Genomic DNA, 20,160 nt, shown 5'->3' on the forward strand with positions numbered 1-20,160 from the left:
CACACACACACACACACACACACTCGTTGTCATCCTTTTTCTAGGGGGAGAGGAGCTTCCATTCCCCTCCTGCGAGGATTGAGGGGCAGTTTGTTCGTGGTTCGTCTCGTCATCCATTGCCGTGGTATTGTTGTTGATTTCGTTGCTAGTTGCTGTAGATGCGCCTTGTTATTGTACATTATTTGCAGTTGCTGGTTGGTTGGATGGTAAGCTGTTAACTGCAGCTGGTGTACTTTGTTCTATAGGGGTTACGTTGGATGGTTTCGTTGAAGGGGATACTTGTATTCTTTCGTGTCGGCGGTAGCTTTTGTTCGTTTGGTTCACTTATTTCGTTTTATCGACTGACTTGGATGAGATGTGAAAGCGAACTGAAACATCGATTCATCATCAAGTGCGTCAAAATCCTACTACGTGAATAAGGCGAAAGTCGCTTACACAAAAATAACGATATCTCCGTTAAAAATGGACGGATTTTGAAAATCTATGGCTTGTTGGACAGCTAATACCGTGCAGAATCTAATTCTGAAAATATATTGTTTTCAAGGTCAAGTGTGACAGATACCTTAAAAAGAAAATTTTGACATAAAACTTCGTATAACTCAAAAAGTAAACATCCGATCTCAAAACCATTCAATAGCGTTTAGGGTGACGGGGAGACCATTCATTTGCGACTAATTTGATCAAAATCACACAGTTTGGTAATAAAAAAAGGTACAAATGGGTTGAAAAAGTTTGACCCTTTTCAATAGACAGTCTCGATACATTTTGGAAAAACAACAAAATATGCAAAGTGGCATTTTGTGACAAATTCTTCATGTCCAGAAATTTTCATTCAAATCTGGAAGGGTGTTGCCAACATTTGTTCCATTTGGTGCGAAATTCGTCATTAAGACCAGATTTTTGTGCAAAATAAAGAATAAACAGCGGTTAATATAATCATGTCTTTTTCTCGATCGCATTCCAATATCCAAATAATCGGCCATCGATTTTATGTTATGCACATTGTAAAGTCTAAATTATATTATCTTGTAGCCTTCGTTTATTATCTTTTTGGGTTAGGTGACGCTTTATATGTGTACAATATAGAGTACAAATCCTATTGAACTACACATTTATAGTTTCATTCTATGTCGATATGTGCGTTGCCTCATCATTATGTTAGCATTCATTGAAAAACTTGAGCAGTTTACACCAGTCATATGCGCGGTATAGCAAGCGTTATTCATCGACAGTATTTTACAATCGAATCGAGTGTGGAACTTAAAATTCCACACTCAACCGATGACGTCAGACAACAAACATCGTCATGTGGGAAAAGTAATAGCTCGCGAAACGGTCTGACGAACACTGTCAATGAATGGGGTCGCGTTTTGATTCGTGACGCTGCAAGCAATCGCCGTAGACCGAAAGTAGACGCGAGTGTTCTGATAAGAAGCGATTCATTTTTCGAAATGTTGTGTTTGCTTCTCACGAAGCGAAAATTGACCGGCTTGGTGAGTTTCCCTTTCGGTGCTTTTCTCGTTCATCCAACATCGCTTCACTTAGGAAAGTAATAACGCCTGATAAGCATTGGGTGTCCCTCACGTGCCTGCCCATTTATCGAACGAGCGCCGACCTAGAAACCAAGCGAGAGAGAGCTCAAGTCACCATTCCATTCTCCATCAAACCGTTCCTCCCAGTTTATGAAAATAGTGTTCTGCTTCAGCAAAGGTCCCGAACCTTGCAATGCTGAGTCAGTGGCGATTGGTTTGTTATTATGTGTGTCATCCAATGTTTTTATAAGCTGTTATTGTATCTATGTATAGGTGGACTTATTATGCTCTTTATGTCCCCCAAATGGCACATATCAATCACCGTCGCCAGGCCACAACTTTGCGGACAGGTGAACAGCAACCGAACGGCTAGGTGTGGTCAGACTCGTCGTTGTTCGCGAGTCTACTTCTACGAATGTACAGTTCGAAGTGTGCTTTGCAGAGTCAAGCAAAAAAAAACAATCTAATATGAACACTAATGAGGATTGCTCGATTCGTAACTTGATGGTGAATGTGATTGTGATTTGTACTCAGTGTTACAGTCTATAATGTTGATGAGCTGAAAATGCAATCGAATACCGAGCTACCAACCGAAGTTCCAATGTTGTTGAATAGTGTATAAGCTCTTCTATTATGTATTAGAATTGTGAAGCGTAAATTGGCCCTCATTAGTAACGCCATCTGGTAAACTCACAGCACTAACGTCAATGAAAAATCCGTGCGGTAATGTTTCGTCGTAAGGAATGTGTGTTGAATGTTACTCGATTTTAATGAACATGAACAACTTTGGTGAGAAAAATGAGAGAAATATTTTTTTGAGAAATGTTCCAAACCAATTTGAATAGTTTTGGTACAATAATTTGTCGACAATAACCACTGTCATGCATCTATAAAAGTTCGTCGAACAAAGTATATTTCAGTGAACAAAAGAAAAAAAGTTAACCGAAAGACTGCCAAGATATCTCACTTAAGTTAAAATATATTCTAGTGTTTTAAAGTCGTGATATAATCGAAATGCAGAAGTTGGGGTGGTGAGCTAAATTCGTCCGCGTCCCTTGTCGCCCTTTTTGTTTTCAAGTAGCGATTCGTCAGCAATGGCATCGTTTTCCATCAGCTCATATCTCATTGGAAACTTAAATTGTGTTGTAATCTTATCATCAACTGGTTATTTTATGTCGTATATACGCGAGAGTGATGGCATTGCTAGAGAACACGTATCCACCGGATGACGCCAATCGAGCTCACCCAATGTCTTACTAAACAGGATGTTTAGATGCTTGGTTTAGTGTTTATATGTCCAACTATGGATCATTTCAATGGAATGGAAATGGGAAATGGGGGGACGAATTTTCTATTTGTCTGAGCAGGATATGTGTTCTCTGGTGGGTCGAGAAAGAAAAAAATTTTCACAGGTCGGTTTTTCAAGTGATTGCATAACCTTTCTATATGAGAAAGGCAAAACCTTAATTTCAATAATGATTTTCAAATGATTTCGCTTGATTCAGAGAATTATGTAAGAAGATTCAACGCAGTTTCATACTTCGTACTGCCTCAATTGCATGGATTTCTCTTATTAATTTCGATTACCAGATACTTGTATTGTTTCAATTTTGGTTGTTTTTTTTTTTTACAAAACTATCCTTTCGTGTTCAACATACATATCTAAAAATAAATATCCTTAATTTTCCAAGAGAACTCTTTCCTGTCTATTACTTTTAGTTTCTAAAAATAGTTTTATCTGACTAAATTCGTTTCCTTTTGCCTTTCTCTATAGAAAGGTATTAGAATTGCTGGAAAAACCGACTATCGAACGGAGCCTCGGAGACGCGTAGTGTTATATACCAATCGACTTAGCTTGATGAATTCGAAAAATACCTGTGTGTGCATGAATGTACGTGTGTATGTATGTGCACTTTTTAACGCGCAATTTTCTCACAGATGGCTGAAACCGATTTCAATTAGCTTAGGCTCGTCTGAAAGTAATGAGTAATGAGTTATTGATCAAGTTCTAAGATCAAATGGCTGTGACTTTTGGTTCCAGAGATACGATACTAAAAGTGACGTAACCGACAAAACGCGTTGTTGTTTTTACACGGATGTATCCCTCCTTGATCACAAATGATGTAAGGTGGAATTGCTTTACGTAGATGCATACGTACCACTCGCACGCCATTCCGGATACCCGGGAAAAATTCCGCCATACTGCCCTTTCGTTGGAAAGAACTTCACCGTACTGCGACATACTTTCCCGAACGAACTTATCGCTGGTCTGCGGGGGAAGGTCATGCACGCGTACTTCTATGGCATCGTCCACCATGTAAACAAGGATTTTATATTTCACATTGTCATGATCAACACTGTGCACCTCGTTATTAACCAAAGCGAATGCAATTGCATCTCTTTTACGTTTGAACATAATGTACACACAGCTAGACGCCTTGTTGAATTGAATCTCATTTACATCATTAACGTCTAGATGCATTTGTTCCTTAAGCAAGATTTCAATTTCGGTCGTTGCTGGTCTAACTTTGCAGCACTCGAAATCAATACAAATTGAATTTGGTCTTGTAGGTCAAGTTTCAGGCTTTTTTTCAAAGATATTTTTATTCAGACTTATTGCATTGCGTACAAGCTTTACGTGTCCGATTGAGCCGATTTTTTAAATAATTTTTTTTGAGTTTGATCTCGTTGTCACCCTTTTTCTAGGGGAAGAGGAGCTTCCATTTCCCTCCTGCGAGGATTGAGGGGCACTTCGTTCGTGGTTCGTCTCGTCATCCATTGCCGCATCGATGGTATTATTTACGATTTCCAACTTTTCGTTGCTAGTTGCTGTAGATCCACCTTGTTATACATTGGTTGCAGTTGCTGGTTGGTTGAAAGGTAAGTTGTTAACTGCAGCTGGTGTACTTTGTTCTACAGGGGATGATGATGGATTCGTTGAAGGGGATGCTTCATTGTTGTTGGAGGCTGTCACAGGTGTACTGGGGTTGCTTGGGGTTGGTGTGAAGGAAGCACCGTTGTCCTTTGGTGTAGTTGTCTCCTTGTCCAGTTTATCACATGGCTTACCGTAGTGAACAGATTTTTGGCAATATTGAGATGTGGCCATCTGATTGTCATAGACTCATAGGTAACAAGTGATTTGCACGGAATTCTTGTATCTTGACCGAACATCACATAAGAAGGTATAGCCTTCTTCAAGTGTATGCGTAATAAACGTGCGCCATTTAGAATACCGGGGAAAAAATTCTTTCACTTTTCTTTTTCGATAGAGAGAATCTCTCCGTATTGGGACATAGTTTTGCGAATATAAGGATCGATGACGCTTGAGGGAAGATCATGCACACGCACTTCTATAGCACTATCTTCCATATATACTGGAATGTTGTAATTCATGTTCTCGTGCTCCACATAGTGCACATTGTTATTGTCTTTTGCGAATTAAATTGCATTAACCTCTTTATAAAACTGGATGTAAATTACATTATTTGTCATTATTTTATTATTATTGAAGTAAATGCACACGTTTAATGTCAAGATGCATTTGCTCCTTAAGCAAACCTTCAAGTTCTCGTATCGAAGGTCGAATTTTGCACTGCCTGAAGTAAGCAACAATTGTATTCTTTCGTGGCGGCGGTAGCTTTTGTTTGTTTGGTTCACTCATTTAGAGGTCGTTCTATTGTTCACTACACAATACTATAGTTGGTTTCTTCTGTCCCGAACGTAAGCGGTTTTGTTTTATCGACTGGCTTGGATGAGATGTGAAAGCGAACTGGAGTTTCAAGCTTTGTTAAATCGTATTTACCCATTTCGTACACTCTATTGTTCACTACACTGTATTGTCTTTGTTTCTATCGTCTCGACCGTAAGCAATTTTCGACTGTGTCGTGATTTAGTGTCATCTAGAAAAAATTTTTGTTGAAAAAATCGACTAAGTGGACTAAGAAGGGTTTTTAGATTAGCATCACTCTTCTCATTGATGTCGACTATGTGACCTAAACACTGATGCTTGCTTTTGTAAACTACTTGAATCAATCTGAATCAATTGGTGTCAAAAATGAGCCCAAGTGTCAGAAGTTATTAAATAAAAAGATAAAACATATTTTCATGAGACTATTTTGAAGAAAGAGAAAGGCAATATCACACCACTAGGTGGATTAAGAAGGATTTTTATATTATTTCTAATGTTTAGAACTACAATTTGAGTACATCTCACTCTTGATAACCGAGAGTAGATCTTGTTAGATTACACATCACACTTCAAACTATTACAAGAAAAACCAATAAAATTTCCCGGTTTCCCTGATAAATCTAATCTATTAAAATAGTTTTTTATAAAGGTGTTTATTTATACCCGGTTATAACTTTCCATGGTCTTTCACTATAGTTTCAAAATAGTTTTTTTTTTCAAATAGCACTTGACGTTCATTTTTTGCTCTAAAATAGTTCAATCGGTCGATGTATTATGAATTTCTTGTTCCTCGTGAAGACAAAATGGAAACAATAACTAATGAACACGAACAGAATTCCGATTCAGCATATTAGCAAAATGTGTCATGATTTCAGAAAAAGAGTGTATTTTCATGTTATGATTATGCACCATGATCAAAAGTTCTCGGATCATACACTCTCTGATCATTGTTGGCTAAAATCGAAGCGTAACGCACATTACATTTGTGGATATAACTTCAGGGGCATTGATGTTATTATGATTTTTCTTGCAGTATACATTTAGACGTCATGTCCAAAAATAAGAAATTGAAAATGAACGACTGGTTTTGAACATCCAAACAGCGAGTCTCTTCAAAAGATTAATTTCAATGTATATATGTGGAATCATTTTTAATATTGAAGTATTAAAATATTGTGGTTTTGAATAACGACACAAAAACAGTGTGTTCTCTGAACAGTTAGCTGTTTATTACTCCGGATACGTTTTCATACTTTTTTGCACATATATTTGGGAATCCAGTGAAATGTCACCAGTCAAACATATTTCATATTAAAATCATGTAAATATTTCTGTTGGAAACCGCGGCTGAGCCTATTTTTCGTATAAACCGTTCGTATACTATACCTTTCAAATAAAATTAAATTTAGATGTTCACATATTGCGTACAATCAATACAGTCTGTGATATTTCTTTGAACAACTTAACAGTTAGGCGAGGACATTTTTATGTATTTTCTTAAATGATGTTCTGTTTTAGATAGCTATCAAAATGTTATTCTACCAGTAACAAAAATATCAAAAATGCAAAAATCCTTTCATTTGTAATTATTAAAAATGTTACATGTTTGTCAAATAAAAGATGCAACCGTACTTTAACACCTTAAGGTCATTCGCCTCTTCGGATCAGAAAAATTTTACTGCGGGGTTTGCTGTCAGTCGAATTAACTTGGGTAAAAACCAAGTTGAAATTAGTGCTTTTTTTAATTTTCAAAAAGTGTCCGGCTTGACCCCGGTCTCCCCTATGATTTTACTTTACTGAACAAAACATTGCTACCGAGAATCTCGAATACCCTGGAAGTAGCATTAAGTGAAGTAATTCCGGATAATTTGCTACATATTGCTTAGTTCCTTTCTTGAACATGGAAAGCATGTATGATTTTTACAGTATTGTGGAAATATTCCTTGCGACAGAGACTGATTGAAAATTACTTTCTAAGGAGTATACAATACACTCTCGCATCATTTGAGTATGGTGGCAAGAATATTATCTGGGTCAACTGATGTAAAAGACGGAATAGTTTCGTCAACTGTGCCTTTAAAATAGCACCAATATCGAAATCAATGTGAACATTTAGGGTAAAGTGTTATAATATGCCCCCCTTAAGAAAACATTGAGATATTTCCAAGTGTATTAATATATTTTCCTCGATAATGTAAATATTTCATTGCAATACGGATGAGGAACATAATTTTCAATGACTCCAATAGAAAAGATGAGAATTGATTGATATAAACACATTTTCCAAAACGGCCACATTCTTAGTTTTTTTCGCACGCCTCAGACATAATGCCCCAGCAGCCGTGAAATATGTCTCACAACAAATCAGTGGCATGACACACAACAAAAGACATTTTATCCCACAACAATGATGCATTATGCTTCTTGAAATGTCCATAAAGTTACTGTTTTGAGATAATTAGTATGTCAAAGAAATGGCGGATAAAACATCTATTTAGTCGAAGCAAAACTTTACATCGAAAAGCTGCCAAATGATGTTTTTAGTTTTTTCATACTTTCCTGCAAACAACAACCACCAAACTTGCATAGCAGAAAGATCCTACGAAAAGATAGTGTTAGTGATAAAATTTTGGTCAGAAAAGTCTTCAATGCTTAAGAAAAGAAAGGGGGCATTTTGGCTATCAGGGGCGCTTTATAAGACTTTCCCCTAGGGGTTTTTGGTTTGTACAAAAAGTACATATTTCGATTTTTTCGCGTTTCGCCTTAGACTCATCAACGCTTAAAGCAGCAGTTCAAGCAGTTCACCATCTCCGCCTAACAGTTCAATTTGAACCGCTCAGCAGACTCAAAGTTCATACAATTTATATGACCCTTTAAGGACGTCAGATAGGATATGGCACCTGATGAAATATCCTTAAAGGGTCATATAAATTGTATGAACTTTGCGTCTGCTTAGCTGTTCAAATTGAACTGTTAGGCGGAGATGGCGATTCAATTTAAACTGCTTTAAGCACTGATGAGCCAAAGGCGAAACGCGAAGAAATTGATTCCAAAGTGTTCTGGATGTTCACATAAATAGCCTCTAAACAGTTTCTATACATAATGTATAGTTTGAGATATTTTTCAACATGGATTTACTTAACTTTCAGAACTCACTTATGAAAAGAAATTTAATTTGAAATTGTTTTGCGATTTTCGAATGTATTCAGGTGATGCCGATTTTGCTTAGAATTATTTATGCATTAAAAGTATGTAATGAAGGTAATTTGCGTTTCAAAAAGCTGCTACAGAAAAAAAAATGTTCGACTCGCTCCAAACTTCTTGAATAACTTTATGAATGCTTTAAATATGTACTTCTCAGCATTACCTATGAACTTATCGAATGTATCTAACTTTATTTTCTCTTTCATTTCCAGGTTGTGCATTCCAGCAGCCTTCGATTGAATCATCGATTACTTTTGTGAGTTGTATTTTCCTTCTTTTTACAAATTTTTATCTACGATATTGATTACTTATCGACACCGGCCGTCTCCAAATGCCGATCTAATAGGGAAAGAAAGAAATCCCCAAATAAAACATATTGTTTTTGTATTGTATTTTTCAACTCTTCCCAACTACTCTCAACTGCAATCTTACAAACATTCTTTGCTTTTCCAATTATATAATATTGTTACTGTTGTGTGATTGAAAAACCGCACTTTGCTTGTGCGATGTGCAACTAGATTTTTTTATCTGAGTACGTTACTTATAACAAGGGGCTGGACTACACTAGGATATCGGTAGTACCTATTAACTTTCTCTGGACAGTACTAGTCTAGATGCAATGTGAAATCCGGCGGAAAAAACCTTCACCAAGAATATTTCCACATGGTTTCTATTTCCATGTCGTAAATGGCGACAATTGCAAGAGTTTCTTTTTCCTTTCAGTTATCAGATTTTTTCAACGTTTCACAGCTGATTACTCTATTTTATATCTCTCTGCATCCAATTTCATTCAACTTATCAGTTTCCGGATAGCTTCGGAGAAAAGTTTAATTTGATATTTTTTCTTCTTTTATGTTATTGCTTGCCTTTCAAGATTATAAATTGAATGGTGAAATTCAACTATTGCGCAGATCCGTTAATATTACAGTGTTAATAACAGAGATAATATATCGGTATATTGAATTAATATTAGGAAAATACTTGTTTGTTTGATAAATTAATATTTTTTCTCGGTTGCCGGCTGCCCAGATCAACCAATATAAACAAATAATCACTCGAGAAGTCTGTAAGTTTAGTGGTGCATCCGAGCATCTTTACTATTACTGAAATTTTTACTAACAAATATTCTTCTCCCGAGACACTTGTGGAGTGTGCAGTAGTATGTACGGCCTTTAGTAACAATAAGTGTTGGACTAACATCCCTTCCCAGTCCTTAGACGATCTACGTTCGGGCCTAGCCGGCGCCAGTACTGAATCAATGAATTCTGGGGTTACCAGAAGATGTACATTGGAGGATGAGTTACCAGTCCCAAATCTGATCATCTAGGAATTCTCTGTACAATTTCAGCTAATCCCGATCAGTAATGGAGCTCTGAGTACGTTACTGATAACAACTGTGCAACTTTTCGAAGATCATGGGTAGTTTTTCTCTCAGTTATATTTGTAGTGTGAAAATTAGATGTGATACTACTCGAATGAACATATTGCACAGTCAGTTAGAGAAACCGATTTGAAACATAAGCCATTCAGGTTTTTAGATAGGTCACACAAATCTGTAATATGAACTTCTATGAAATAGTAAGTTCCAACAATCTTGTGCGACTGTGGAACATTCGTTACAATCACATGTGAAATTATCTCTATAATTTATCTGGTGAAATTAACCGTTCAGTAACAATTGTGATACAAATTCATTATTTAAATAGTTCTATAATGAATTCAAATATAAGAGAAGGTTTGTATCTTGAGTCAGAAAAACCGTCTTATTCTTCGTGCGAGGTTTGAAATTAAGGCAACGGCTAATAATCCTAACAATTACGCTATTATGCTTAGATTACAACTAGGAAGCCTCGGGCAACCCAATAACTTTTGACAGAGTTGTCAGATCGACTAATGACATATCGCGTTGGAAGCGTCATTCCAAGACAATTTTACCATGGAACAGTACACGCCAAAAGAACGCGCTAATGTTAAATCTATACACAGCCTCTATACGACAAAAAAGTTACAGTATGGTATGCGGTTTGTGGTGATTGGCCCCTATTTTTTTTTAAAACGATGATGGAGCAACGAAAACTGTTCATGACGATCATTATCGAGCCATAAAAAATGATTTTGTGACGCGTATTGTTCGTGAAAATTATTTGAATGGCTACTGGTATCAACAGGACGGTGCAACATGCCATACAACTCGACTAACAATCGATTGGAAGATTTTTAACATTAAGTTCTATGAACCATAGATATAACCGTATTATATAAGAGAGAACTTCACTTGATAATTCATACTCCGTTCTCAGAATTTATTTTACAGTTTCAATATTGTGGATGACGCACTTTTCTATCAATTTGTTGCGCCTTCTCCACCTTTGGAACCCTTACCTCCCTTGAACCTTCTCCCCCTTTTGAAACCCCTCCTTGTATGACTCCTGCGCACGGGCCTGCTAAAAATAGTGATCAATGTGAAGAAAGGTCTACTGTTGTTCGACTAATAAATTAATTTAATTTCTCCCTATCGTTCGCCCGATAGAGACATTGTTGAGAAATTGTGTGTTTATGTCTTTCTCATATAGAAAAGATATGGAATCATTGTGAAAATCGAACTTTTAACCAAGGTCGAGTGTCATGAACCATTCGAATTAGTTCGTCTTGATCGTAAAATGACTGTGTGTATGTGCTAAACCATGCACTTGATTTTTTCGGCGATGGCTGACCTAATTTTTACAAGTTTAGATTCGTATGAGAGGGCTTACTTTCTCATTGAACGCCATTGAATTTTATCCGGGTTCGACTTCCGGTTCCGGAATTACAGAGTGATATATGCAAAATATTGCGAAAATATTCACTCAATTTCCTCAGAGAATTTGTCTGAACCGTTTTTAACAAAACCACATTCAATTGAAAGGTCTTACTATAAGTGATAAGTAAAAAATGCATTTCGCAAGTATTTTCCTACACATGGCTACGGAAAAACTAATAAAGTACTTTGAATTAACCATATAATTCTCATGCTGTATGTGTATTGTTTGTTGATGACCAAACACTTCGAATTCCAATATGTCGATTTCAATTTCATGGTTCCGGAAGTACCGGAAGTAATGATAAAACACTCTAAAACGGAGCTCACTTCATTATCTCACAGTCACCAGAAACGATTTTCACAAACTTAGGCTCAAATAAAAGGCCTTACGATTGCTTTTGAATTTCATCCGGATCCGACTTTCGGTTCCGGAATCACAGTTATTAAAAATGTATGCTGTAGACAGTTGATTTTAAATATAATTATCTGAACGTACGTAAAAAACGTTATCTGTGATAATTTTGAGAAAAGATAAATCTTTCAATCTGAATAATTTGAACGATAGAGAATTTAGTCAATAATTTACAACTGAGATAAACTCTTGTGCCGCTCCACGCAATCGATGCCACTGCCGAAATATACAATCGACTTGGCGGCGTCTCCAATGCCGCCGTTGTTGGTCGAAAATCATCTTTACGCCATCATCGATCAGGAATATATCGTCGTGCTGAGGCCCAATGTTCATATGCATTTCATGTATGCAAAGTAAATATTGAATATTTATAGAATATTCAATTTATCGATGAATCTCGATCGCTACAAACCAGTTCGGTTTCCGTTAGCGTGCCTTATTTGCAAAGTTAGAATTATTCATCCCGCACGTTCAAGACAGCGATGAAACTCAGTTGCTAATCGATAATACGAAGGTACTGTACTAGATGCTTCACGATCACTTTTACGGTTGTAGTGAGTTACCGTTCGTAAAACCTAATTTGTATGCACTGTGCGCAGTTTTACAAGAAAATGCAGCGTGGGTAGGTCTGTTCGCGATCGTGTATGAAGGTTTCTGCTGCAGCAAGCATACGAATCGGTATTGAAGCATTCGCGCAATCGCATTGGGAGTAATGCTATTTATCGCCGGTCAATGTTTTAAAATAATTGCAAAAATATGTTTTCTTTTATTTCGAAACATTTACTCCGTGAACCTTACGCAATTAAAATGTTGTAGGAAACCTTAGTGTTTTAACATATTCAACAATTACTAGTTTGTGGTTTGGTGTCCGAATATCGAGTTGATGGACTTAATGACCTGAAAATATTAGTAAATGATAAAAGTCCAATACTTATATTGGACTCACCAATCAAACAGCACAGACTATCTATCCGGGAGTTTTCCAATGTTCATGCATGGTGAACTCATTTTGCGGCAATAAATTTGCCCAACCTCCAACCCCATGCCAAACGGAAGCTCGGATTCGTCGGTACAATCAGTTTCTATGCCAACTTCTTGACGCATTCGCTAAAGGCTAGTGGTACAAAACCAAAACGGAAACGGAACACCAATGAAGCGAACGACGACGGACCATCGTAGGGTGGACTAACATGCGAAAGGGAAAATCATCGTCACTCCTTAATGTCTCTGCTAGTCCCAGTTGGAAATGGCAACAGCATAGAATAGGGATTTTTTACACGTTTCTCAAACCAACGGAAACCGGATCACGTTGGCTGGCGACGGTGAGGTCAAAAAGACGTAAGAACGGTATCGCAGATTCATACGTTCTATTTTTAAAACCTGCCGAGTTCATATTGGTCAAACGCGAGAATTTTTCGTGTACGATGACGTAGATGACTGCTGATGACGATGGCGACTAACTAACTAATGGGGAATTCTGATAGAATTGTTAACTGTCGACTGAGAGGGTGGTTGGGTGGCTGTGGATGGAAATCGCTAGCAAAATACGTTGCAAGAATAATGAAAATTGTGAACCAAAGCAGGGCTGGTAGAGATTCACTGACAGGCAATGAACTTCTACAGTTAGATACAGGATTTTCTTTTCACGAGCATGGCTTATATGCATACAAAAGCCAGTTTGAATGTGAAAAAGAAGGACACAACGTAATTTTATTCTTTCGCTTTCTTGTTATTGTCATCTATTTTGCTTTCTTTTTTTTTGTTTGAAGCGAATCGCGGTTCAATGTGGTCTAAGTCGGTTCAGTTTTTGTCAGCACTACTATCTCCCTTGCTCTGGTCTGGTCCGGTCCGATCAGGTTGGATGGTCTTCTGCGTCTACGGGAGAACTCTTCTCACTGACATTTTTTTCGTTCAATAATTTGGCCACAGCGCAACAAGCATTACCGAAAATATATACACATGGAGATATAAACAGGCCGAACAGCACAAACACGACTTGATTTATACTGCACAGCGGTGTTGTTTGACTGGCCGACTTAAGGAATAACTAGCGGACGATCTTAGCTCAGGAGTGCAAAGTTAGGTGACGGTGTCCTTCATAAAATATCACCACATCTTTCAACAATTGGGGTATGAAAAAAACAATTTGGAATGAGCCTGCTCATATCGAGTAAGATCCAATGCCAGTTGCATTATTTCAAAGAAACTGCAGATTCCCCTAAACGAATGAAACGATGAATCGATACATACCATTACATCACAACATGCAGTTATCGGCTTCACTAAAGTCGCTATTTCAAACATACCAATTTAAATTATGATTGCCAGTTTTGAAATTATTTCTCATTGTTTAAACTGATCTAACTAGTCATTACTATTTATTATTCATTCTCTCTGTGACGTGCGAATAGAGTGCACGTATTTGGAGCACCAAATCGAACTTGAAATACAGTTTTATAATTGAAAGTGGAAATGCATTCGAATTTGGTGGTGATTTTCTGTCTAATTTAGGATTTTAGTGATGCTTATTCCACAGTAACATTAATTAACATATCGAGTAAATTTCGTTTGCTATGTATATACTTCTTTCAACTCCCTAATATTTCCTAATACATACCGAGCACTCAAAAATCCGCAGCAGAAAGTAACAACGACTTATATAGAGCGAGTTTTGAACGTATATGCAAATTGCATGATTTCGGTTGACTGCGGAGTCCGTTAAAAGTCCTATCGGTAACCGAAACCCGTCTTTTGTCGTGAATACGACTTACTAAATTGAACTTTATCGCGAATATCTCTTGTTGTATTTAACACAACAAAATTTTTTTCTCCTAATAACTCAAAATTGAAGTTATCTGGTTATTGTTAACAGATGGATGGTTATTTTTCGCAACTGAAAAAAAATCTTTCAAAGAAAATTCTAATATCAGTTCTTTGGTTAAAATTATTTCCAGTGCAAAATAACTTCCCATCTGTCAAACTTTGAAATGGGCCGTAGTTTTAGTTAGATTTAATTATTCGACACTCAAGTGTCAGATTTCTACCAAAAGTTAAAATTAACCGCGAAATGGTTCACAGCCTTAGTCATTCAATTTATAACCAAAATGCTCTTATAATTGATTTTCTCGCCAATTGTGAAATTGTTCATTTTTCGTTACAGATCAAAATCTTTGACATGATGATAATACTTTACCTTGCTGATTCCAACAAGAACTGAATAATAATCAAACAAGTTCTGTTTCATATGGAATTGCAACTGGCTTGTAAAATGTTCACTAAAAATATCTAGTTTGTAAAGAGCATATCCTAACAGTATATAAGTGAATAATATTTTACCATTTTTCATGAATTTTTGAAGGAATTATATATACTTTCTGTCTACGCTTGGAGACTGGATATCAATAATTTATATTTTAGGATTATTTAAGTCGGTTTGTGTATATTCTTTCCAATCGCTATACAATTTATATTTTCGAGACGGGTTTGTAAAAAAAATTTATTGAAATGAATGTCATTTCAATTCCTAATTTAAATTTTGAAATCCTAGATGGCTGAGAACGATATGTTGTGAATTTTTCAATTTATGAATGAATTTTGATTCAATCGGTTGCCAAACGGAAACGCAAATGTGTTTCTGACAGATTTATGTGTGTGTGGCGTGCTTTAACTATCCCTGACCCAACTGTCTGGCAACGGTTTAACGAAAAAAAGGTTTCCATGTGTTCGGTGTTATACAAACAACTAGCTTTAATCCAGGGAGGTGTTAACTCAATCGAATTTCAATAACCCATTTCGTATACAGACCAAGGTCCCCGGTCAATCGACCAGCCCCACCCAATTCCAATGTTTGCATCAAGTGGATTCAAACATCATAGAAAGATTTTCGGTCTCATGCAATTGACAAGCAATAATTTAAATTTACACACATTTTTCCTATAGACTGGCCTACTTAAAACACTAATAATAAGAATAGATTATCTATACGCAAACAGCTATTCATACGGTTTTTGTTTTTGTATTATACGTCGATTTTTTCAAGGACGAGATTGAAAAGGCGAATGTATGAATAATGCAAGGAATGTTACTGACGGTTTTCTATGAAAAGTCAGTCTGGATAATTTAAAGTTAATCTAAACACAATTTAGTAAACCGAAATACTTGACCTATTTGATTGATTCTGCAACTAACGCAGATGGCAATAGTACCTAGACGACGCCGTTCTATTGACTAAATCTCATCGTAGACACACGGGGAGGCATGAGTTAGGAACCTGTGAGCACTTACTTATCTCACCTTTTGACGAACTGTTTCTGATAGATCCATGAACCGATTTTAAGAAACTCTAGTATTCTCTAATCAATGCTACTGCTTAAAACTTAGCTTCCGTGTTTCAGTAGGCTATAGAGTATAATTCAGTGTAATAATTCATAATAATTCAGTGTTTGTAAGTTTGTACTAGGAAAAACGCCTTAACAAGCTTGAAACTTTTATAATTGAAATAAATTACTAAGTTTCAATCATAAGAGAGTGGTAAAGTTGGGCTTAGCACAATGTAAAAAGTATTGCGAATGTATTTTAATACCCGAAATCAAACACCTTCCAATTGAAATTTATTCAATAGGATATACAATCGAACACTTGATTCTAGGAGAACAAATCACTAATAATAATAAATTATCATTATAATACCATGTATCAAATAACATTAGGTGTATTCGCGAATGATATTTTTAGAATGCAAGTAGAATAGTGGTACATCCCCCTTACAGGGGTAGATCACGGTTGTTTGATGTCTTAATACATATTCTATATCTCACTTGTGCACCTTCTGCGATCGTACAGTGCTGTTAGTGCCGTCGTCTCACGAATATGATAGGTAGTAGTAATTAGTAAGCGTTCTCGTGATGATCAATTAGATGCTGCGAATTGTCTCGTTTCTTATGACAACAAAATTCACATTGTTTGTTCGTTTCTGATTGTACAAAACTGAAACCGAATTTTCTCGATTGTGGGACCAGGCCGCAACACGAAAGGTCATCGGAATAAAATTTCTAATTTTAATTCGAACAAAAAAATATATGTCGCCGATTGAGCTAAATCGAGTGAAAACAAGATACATCTGATCTCATTAACCATGTGTTTACTCATTTACGTTTTCACTATGACGTTTGTATTTTAAACACTTGTACTCGCAAGGGTTGTTAAGCGAGCAGAGAAGCGTAAGTAGTCCTAGTGAAAAGTTTAAAAAATGTATCGATAACAATTTCGAAGAGTTGTATAAAACCGGGAACATTCAATTTCAATTCGAGTTCAAATATGTTTGACATAGATTTTGTTTCTTGAAATGATCAATGCAAATGTGAAATGTGTGCTTAAATCATAGTGTGAAAGTTTCTGTAGTGTTGAATTGTGGCACGAAAAGAAGTAAAACAAGTGCAGTGAATTTACCCAATCGAGATCTTTGAATCGAATGTAATATATAAAAAATCAAACATGAATTAACTAGATATTACATCAACAAAATATACTCGCAGTACCTGTTTAGTGCACTTAAAGTTCGCGTTGATAGTAACAATCTACCAAATATTTAATGTGTCTGTGTTTGTTTGCGACGGAAGAAGAAACAACACGAGCAGAAAATATGCTCTTTACAGCTCCCACTGAAAAAAACACGATACGCTCGTAGGCTCACTATTTCGCGGTAGGGGTGAGGATCAGAAGGCTTCTAGTTTAGTAAGAAAAAAGACTTCAGTATATATATATATATATATATATATATATATATATATATATATATATATATATATATATATATATATATATATATATATATATATATATATATATATATATATATATATATATATATATATATATATATATATATATATATATAAATCTTTCAATCGTCACTAACATTCCATCCTTCATTCGCTAACATCAATAATAATACTGAAAACCTCCTTCTAATCCACCTAGTGGTGTGATAATTCTTTCCTCTTGCCATTGAAATGCTCTTATGACAACATGTTTTTCATTGAGCTATTGACAAATAGCAAATAGCAGAAACTTTAAATCTGCTTAGCAATTCATGCTGATATGTCAGCTGTTATAAACTGTTATGAACTGACGAGTCGATGACAAAACGTAAGAAAATTAAAACAGGTTATGTACCCTGTGCTCAAAATTAAACCAACCACTAAATGAGTAATAGTAGCTTTCAAACGTATCTAAGATTTTCGAAATCGGCTTGGATATTTTCGAGAAAACTCAGCGTATTGTAAAAAATCCGATTTGTTGGTTATGTTACCTACACACCTAAAACCAATTCTCGAGCTCGGTAAAGTAGAAGGCCGAGACAGATCGACTACACACAATTTTGCTGATTGCTCAGTAATCAATATTATGTTTTCCGAGATTCGTTTAGTAGATTTACTGAGTTTTCGGCAAAGTGCCTCTTTCGGCCGAGAAGTGGCAACATCTTGTGCTGAACTGATTCATGGATTAACAATTATCACGAAATCAGCAAATGCGTTCACCGATATTTCGAAATATGCGTTAACTTTTACCTGAGTTCGGCTAGACAACTGTCATTTATGTTTTACTTTTTTAAATTGCCGAGTCTCCACAATTTTATCTTTTGCTGAGATAATTACCGAGCACTCGGTGGTGCTCGGTTCAGTGAAAAAAATGTGTTCTATAAGATTACATTCTGCGGAACCGAAAAGCTTAGGTTAGTAGTTTTCTAATAAACATACATTTTTTGAAATTCGTTACGCAGTATACGAGAAAATTGAGCGAAGAGAAAAAGTGCGGTTTGTCGGTTACGTCACTTATACCATTATATCTCCTGAAACAATTTTATATTCTTTCTATAGAGAAAGGCTATAAGTATATAATAATAGTGGAAAAATGTATACGGAAGTTTTTCGTTTTTTTCTTTCGTTAGTTGTCATGGGTTTCCATGCTTCTACCTCCTGATGGTTTGGTAAATTGTAAATGCTGATGGTGTTAGCTCGTAATCACCTAACCAGAATCGCGCTTACCACAGATTCCACGTTCCACCGCTGGTGTCTAGTACTTTTTTCCGATTATGGCCTAGTCTGATGGATGTTTTGTTTTGTTTGTTAATCGTGCCTGAAGAAAACACCTGGCTGGTATGGAATCTTCATCCGGTTTTGATCGGCTTTCGGAAATACTCTGGAAAGATTAAAATATCAAGTATTCACCAGGAATGCCTCAGGCAATCGGATGAAGTGTGTATGTTGAAGTATAGCTGAGCTTCCGAGAATGGAATCAGATCAATCTGTCGGAAGCGCTTTCCGTCAATGTTATTAAAATTCCGTGAATCGTAATGCTATTTTCAATTAGACTTATTATTAAAGACCTGTGACAAAATAATATGTGTTAGTCAAAAGGTGAAACAATTGAATGTTGAATCGTTAACTAATTCTGTTCTACATTGTTTATATTATTCTCAAAGGAAAAGTGTTCAAGGATATAAAAATCACAGACAAAATGATAGATTAGAAATAAAAAGAAGCTTCTGTGACAAAAGTATATATTCTGGATTGGGATGTGCTGATGAAGGTAGTGTTGCCAATTAAACAGGTGTTCAATTCCTTGGGACGATGTGTTCAATCACGGTTAAGTTACATTGCAAGGCGAGAACACAGTCGAATGACTCAGTTCAATATACCGTACGGTCGGTCACGAAACCCGTTTACAGCAACTTGCTCTAGGACTGATTTCGCTTCTTCGTTTGCTCGGTTTTATGATATCATCCACGTCGATTATTTGGCTTGGCTGTTTTTAATGGGAAACACATAGACTGGATTGTTTTGTGCTTGACTATGCACCGTCGATATTAGCGGCTACCATCAGTCAGTGGTTGTGTCGTTTTCAGATTGTGTGGGCGTAAACGTAAAAAAATATACGCTCTATCCGTTTTGGACCGCGTGTTAGAAGCGGTTACCGGAGCGTTGTTGACGGTAGTAACGACACCAGCGATGATGATGATGATGATGGAAATTGCAATGATGATGTCATTATTGTTGTTGTGTGAAGAACTACAGTGTAACCAGGAAATCATCACATCCAAAGCGCGTATTTATTTTGTACAAGCAAAAATGAATGCTGTTAGCAGAAAATAATGGAAATGTTGTATCGCTTACACGTTCATTCGCAAACAACAAGGAAGGAAATGATGACAAGAGTAGTTTGGATTGTTTCATCCAACTCATTTATTTCTATGAGAATGAAAAGTATTCGTCGAGAGGGCTTTCGGTGAAATAACCTTGACTAGATGTGCATTTCTCAATCAATTAAACTGAAATAGGGCTATGGCATCCAAAGATGGCATTTCACTAGAGTGATACACCATGAAGTAAGTTTCATTTCAACACTGGGGAGACCTCTAAACGAACATCGCACAAAAAGGAAATCACACTTCTTCTCAGTGTCGAATAGACAGAATTTGAGTGTGTGCTTGTGGTTAAAGCAGCCTGCGCGAGTGAAACACATT

General features: G+C 36.3%; 1 protein-coding gene across 14 annotated transcripts in view; it reads left to right on the top strand.

Annotated features, from left to right (window-relative positions):
* Positions 1-20,160, top strand: part of LOC131434049 (plasma membrane calcium-transporting ATPase 1) — a 118,264-nt gene that overhangs the window by 37,660 nt on the left and 60,444 nt on the right. For 13 of the 14 annotated variants that reach the window (XM_058600687.1, XM_058600693.1, XM_058600686.1 and 10 more), the window contains one exon: positions 8,637-8,680. The gene's annotated coding sequence lies outside the window, so the exon portion shown is untranslated. Of the gene's footprint in view, positions 1-8,636; positions 8,681-17,324; positions 17,344-20,160 lie in introns of those variants that run through there. The other variant, XM_058600696.1, reaches the window with a different exon arrangement.

The sequence above is a fragment of the Malaya genurostris genome, chromosome 3 (assembly GCF_030247185.1).
Source record: "Malaya genurostris strain Urasoe2022 chromosome 3, Malgen_1.1, whole genome shotgun sequence".
Lineage (NCBI taxonomy): Eukaryota > Metazoa > Arthropoda > Insecta > Diptera > Culicidae > Malaya > Malaya genurostris.